Source organism: Microtus ochrogaster, unplaced genomic scaffold (assembly GCF_000317375.1).
Source record: "Microtus ochrogaster isolate Prairie Vole_2 unplaced genomic scaffold, MicOch1.0 UNK38, whole genome shotgun sequence".
In the NCBI taxonomy this organism is placed as follows: domain Eukaryota; kingdom Metazoa; phylum Chordata; class Mammalia; order Rodentia; family Cricetidae; genus Microtus; species Microtus ochrogaster.
In genome coordinates, this window is record NW_004949136.1 from 2,711,956 (window position 1) to 2,717,955 (window position 6,000).

At 50.0% G+C, this 6,000-nt stretch overlaps 1 protein-coding gene across 2 annotated transcripts in view; it reads right to left on the reverse strand.

Moving 5' to 3' along the window:
* Prkcz (protein kinase C zeta) overlaps positions 1 to 6,000 on the reverse strand; it is a 107,076-nt gene that overhangs the window by 80,989 nt on the left and 20,087 nt on the right. The window lies entirely within an intron of this gene.

A 6,000-nucleotide genomic window follows, 5' to 3' on the forward strand; every position in this document is an offset into this window, starting at 1 on the left:
CCACATCCCTCTCTCCCAGACACGTAGCCCCTGGAGGAAAAGGCAGCCACCCAGGACAGAAGCAACATCACTGTGGATCCACTGAGAGCTCACATCTCTATTTTTTATTTTTTGTTTTTTCGATACATGTTTTCTCTATCTTTGGTTGTCCTGGAACTCTGCTTTGTAGACCAGGCTGGCCTTGAATTCACTGAAACTCACCTGCCTCTGCCTCCAGAGGGCTGGGATTAAAGGCATGCACCACCACCACGCCCAGCCCTGAGAGCTTACAATCTTGATGGAAGAGAGAGCACAGGAATTGGGAATGGAGTTGAGTCTTTTGAAACCTTAAAGCTTGTCCCCAGTGACAATTCTAATCCTTCCCAAACAATCTCACCAAATGGGGATCAAACATTTGAACAGGAGCTTATGGGGGCCATTGTCATTCAAGCCACCACATCTAGCCAGAGATCCATGATCTCCTGACCCTCTGTCACCATTCCAGAGCAAACTTGAGGGGGCTCCAGAGCCCAAGGCCGGGTCACCTGGGGCAGTGGAACAAGTAGAAGACTAACCCAGACGCTAACGTGCTAACGTGACACAGGCGGGCATCCAACCAATTAGTAACCGCCGAGAAGAGACAAGATTCTCACGGAGGAGACTGGGTGTTATTTGTGTAGCTTCTCCTTCCCCCCCTCCCCCTCAAGAAGGACGATGACAACCACCTTGTGCACGGGCTGTGCCAACAACCTTCTCCTATGCAGTGAGTCTCTCTTGGTGGAGAGACACTGTCAGCAAGGCCGAGCTGTACAAAAGCTGGACGTTCTGAGATGATAAGGTGGGCAAGGGGGGCCCTTCACCTTCAAGTCTTCCATCCCAAGCCCCGAGATGCCAGGTGAGGACGTACCAGACAAACCCAAGTGTAGGATGTCACACATCCAGTCAGCACCTTCCAGTTCTCACAAAACAGAAGCAAGGGCCGCCTGAGGAACTGTCCCTGCCAAGAAAAGCCAGGAGACAACTAACTGCAATATGGGATCTTGATCCTCCCCCTCCCAAATACTCCTATTAAAGATACGCATCATGATACTCAGTCTCGTTGGGTGCTGGGGGTTAAACTCAGGACACCTGCATGCTAACCAAGCCCAGGAGATGGGCACAGTTTTAAAGAGGACAATCAGAGAACAGCAAAGATCTCTTGAAAGTTAAAAGGGTTAAGAAGGGGCTAGGAGCGGTGACCAGCCCAGCACTGGGGAGACTGAGGCAGGCGGACTGTTTAAAGTCTGAGGCCAGCCTGGCTTACACAGTAAGCACCAGGGCAGCCTGGGGCGTGTATCAAGATTCTATAAATACCTAAGGAGGTGGGATAGCATTTAAGGAGCTAAGGGAGAGTTTGGACAAGAAGACCTGGTGGTCTCTGGAAGAGAGAAACACAGATGGGAGATAGGAGATAGGGAAGACTGGAGGACCAATCTAGGAGGCCCCAACCAGTGACCAGAGGGAACCCCTAAAGACAGCAGAAAGGAAGTCAGTCACGCAAGAAAACACAACTAGGAAGCGAAGCATCTCACATCCAAACAGCATGTGCCCCCCCCCAAGTTCCTAGTACAGGAGACCTAAAAGCCCCACATCAGGAAGTTAACAGGAAACTTGAGAACACATAGACAAGTAAAAAGATACTAAGATCCTTAAGGAGAAACACACATGCACACACATGAACACGCGTGTGAGTGCACACACACACACACACACACACACCTACACCATACACACATGCACACACCCTCCAAAATGTCTGACTTTAGAAGCCAGAAGCTAACATGAGAGTCATCACAAACACATCTTATACCTACAAGCACTGATGCCAAAGGAACAGCAGGCAGGCTGGATCAAGAGAGCCAGCAGGGGAGGGGGCAGCATTTCTGTGTTGGACACAGAAGGCCCTGAAACAGGCACGAGGGGAGTGGCAGTGCCCGAGAACTGGAGCACGGAAGGAAGGCTCCACAGCCGGGAAGACAGAACTCCCCAAAAACGCTGAAAGTGGTCTGAGGAGATAGATGCCTCAGTGGTCAAGACCTGAGTCTGAGTCCCACAACCCACGTCAGAAGTAGACAGAACTCGCTCTGTAGACCAGGCTGGCCTGGAACTCATGAAGATCTACCCGCCTCTGCCTTCTGAGTGCTGGGATTCACACCGCACTGGGGAAAGGTGGGAGGGATATAATATACGAGAGGAGAATTTAAGAAAAGGCGGCGGAACAAGCAAACCAAAATGACCACCACTAAAATAAAGCCCAACCAAGGAACAATAAAACAATAAATAAAAACACAGAAAGAACCCTTCTTTAGCACAGGTGTGCAAAGAAAGGATTTCTGCTAACCTCACGTGCTAACCCTGCCAGGGCAAGTGACTGGACAAAGCGCTAGTTCCTAGAGGCTGAGAAACTGAGGCACACCCGTCACCATAGTTGAGAGAGGACTTTATCTCCTTTTTCTCTTAGAAGCAGCACTGAGAAACCACAGTACTGGCCTAAAGTATTCTTCGTTATAAGTGGCAAAAAATAAAATTGAACTACACAAAAAAATAGAAAGAACTGACTCTGACTTCAAAAAGTTGCCTTTCACACCCGCCACAGCACACTCACCCCCACACCGAATCATATGCATTATCTTGCACGCGCGCGCACACACACACTAATAAATTTTAAAATTTTAAAAGCTGAGAGAAGCTAGGATATAGCTCAGCTGGCAGAGATCCAGCTTGAACCCAACCTGGGAAGCATGAGACCCTGTCCAAACCAAACCAATAAAAACAAAACAAAACTCTGGGAGACAAATCAGGAATGCTCCAAGGAAGACTAAAAGTTTCCTGGAAGTGGGAAAGTGACTATATGGCTAATGGATGCAGGATAAAAGGGTAAACGGAGGAGAGAGAGATGGTTCAACAGTTAGGAGTGCTTGCTTAATTCTTGCAGGCCTATGATTGATTCCCAGCACCCACATGGTCGCCCACAACTGTCTTTATCTGTAATTTCAGGGGATTTGATGCCCTCTTCTGATATCCCTGGACGCTGCATCCATAAGGGTAACATGCAATCTTTAACAAACAAACAAAAACCTCAACCATATTGGTGGAGGGGCAAAGACAGGTCCAGGGAGGGTAGCAAACGAGAACCAGCTCAGATTAAAAAGTCTATAAATAACTGCACAGATGTGCTACAGAGAAACTTGGAAATAAAAGTCAAAAAGAAACTGCCATGGTGGAAATAATCCCAAGAAGAAATCAGAGTCAGACTAGGTTGAGAGAAACAGGGCCCTGGCCCCTTCCATCCTCAGCAGTAAAACAGAAATATGCAAAGCTCGATATAAACATTTAGCTACAGCCAAGCACGCTGATATATACCTTCAAACCCAGCGCCCAGGAGGCAGAAGTGAGTTTGAGGCCTGTCTGGTCTTCATACTGAGTAAGTAGACAGGCCAGGAATACACAGTGAGACCTGTCTTTAAAAAACAAAACAAAACTAAAAACTGAGCAAAAATAAAGCACAATGCTGAGTTTGCAAACGAGCATTCGCCAGGACAGCTTTCTGACCAGGACGAGACACAGGCTCTGCCCACCATGAACCTCTTTTACGGCAGAGCAAGTGAGGCAGTGGTCCAGGGACCGTGACCAGGACAGCCGGAGGTAGGCACTGGCAGCCTGTATCCCACTCAGATCCTTCATTGCTTGCCAACATACGGTGGCTCCATCTTGTTAGAAACCAGACTTTTCAGAACCTCCAGTAAAAGAGATATTTAAAAAGGAGATGATCCAAGGTAAAGTCCTCGTCACGAGAGCACAGGGATCCGAGTCTGGATTCCTGGTTACCCAAGAGTCTGGAACGAGTCTAGTGCTGGGGAGGCAGAGGCAGGTAGGTCCCCAGAGTGCTGTGGCCAGCGGTCTAGATAAACTGATGAGTTCTAGGTTTAGTAAGAGAAGGTGAAAAGAGAAGACACCTGATGTTGGCTCTGGTCTCCACAGACACACATACACACACACACTCACACACACGCACGCGCATATGCACTCATACACACAAGTACACACACACAAGATCAGACACATTCAAACCCCCACACCATAAAAACAAAACAATAAAGAAACCAACGGGAACTGAGGCAGCCTCCTGATACCGTGTGCAACGGAAACGCTCCGCTGTCACACTGGAGACTGTCTCACAGTGTCACCTGTCACACACCTGTCTCTCTGTTCAAACGGGCACCTGGTTCCCTGTGGCCACCCTGAGAGGGGTGGAATCTGGCAGGTTCTGCAGAGGCCTCAGAGACAGAAGCAGGAAGGCAGCTTGCCATAACGAGGTGCCCTACTCCACATATTTAGGGTAGTCCTAAAAATAAAACACGGGTGTCCAAACATACTGGGGCAGGGGGATGCCAGGTTGTCTCTCGATCAGAACTGAAGAAGTGACAGACCGAGACAGCCCACTTTGGACAAGGCTTTTCCGACCCTTCTAAAAGCAACACACCTGAGCCTGCTCCCTGCGTGACCCCTTAGCCGAGAGCTGCGCTCCTTGAGGTTCTTGACTTTCCTAGGAAGTGAATTTGTGGGGACGACAGCCAGAGAACCATTTCTCCCACCAGGAAGGGAGGACACAGCACAAGCAAAGGCCCTGGGGCATGAGACAGCAAGAGGCCGTAAGTGAACAAGACGATGCCAGAACCATCAATGCTTTGGAGCACCACAGCACAAGTTCAAAAATGAAATAGTCTCGGTTCTTCAGATACTGCCCCACGAAACAGCCCACCCAGAGGTGTTCCCCTCACCCAAGATGGTCCCTGCTTAGTAACACCCTCACAACAGATCCAGGTCAGCAAAGGGAACAACAACCACTCTATATTAGGACAGTTCGGAGCCCAAACCCCTGGACAGTCTCCTTGTGGTCAGACCTTGGCTCATTTGCGGTGCCTGGAACACTCCACAGACGTATCAGAGATTAGACAACACGATGTGGGAAAACTTCCAAGAACATTCACTGGCCCTGCGGCCAACTCCAATGGTTCCTACACCCCAGCCGGAGGCCTGAAGCTACCGGGGCACCTACCTACAGCTCTTGGAATGAACCGACAGGAGCTCCAGGGACCTCATGGACACTCTGACCTGCATGACAGGAATGACAGGCAGGCCAGCAAGTGCTGCAGGGTAGCACAGCCTGAGATCAGGGACGAAGTCTGGGAGGCAGGAACGGATCTCACAGCTAAGTTCTTACATAACTACCGGTGCCTCTGAACTTTACAGAGATGGGAAAGGGGTCCACTGGAAGCCAGTGACGCTTAGACAAGAAGGTGGTCTCCACGCAGACGTGGTCAGGACACAAACACTGTTAACAACGCAGCCACGACCCACTCTGTGTTCCGCCAGCATCCGTAGGGGATGGCTTTGCCAGGGGGACCCGTTGGTTCCTGGGAGCTGTCCCTGACCATGTTTCTGTGAAACTACCAAGGAGTATTGGGCCAAAACCTACCAGGGAGACCTCACGCCCCAGTGCCAGTCTGGAAGCCCTGGTTACCGGTCCACTTGCTGAGGGTTCAAGTTGGCTATGCACTGCAAGCAAGCCGTCTGGCAAACGGAAAGAGGCCACGACACCCATGCATCCCAGAGAACTATGACACAGCTTGTTTCTCCTCCCTAGCAAGCAAGCAAGCACCCCTGTTGCCGTTCTTGTCTCAAACCCATCCACAGGCCACATTTGATAATTCTAGGGCCCAAAACAAACAAGCCACCCTTGAGACCCATTCTGGTTGCATGGAACAGCCCATGCCTGGGGGAAGGGCAGTCTATACCCCCCCCCAAGGAGGGGGGGATGTCTCTCTGCACACTCCAAACAAGGGAGCGAGGGAGCGATACCTTTGGACAACCTGGTTCTCCAGGCCCCAAGGCCCCTGCCAGTTTGGTAGGGGAAGCTGGTAGTTGTTTTTGTTTTTTTTTTTTTTAAAAAAAAAAAAAGGCATACGAGATTAAGCATGG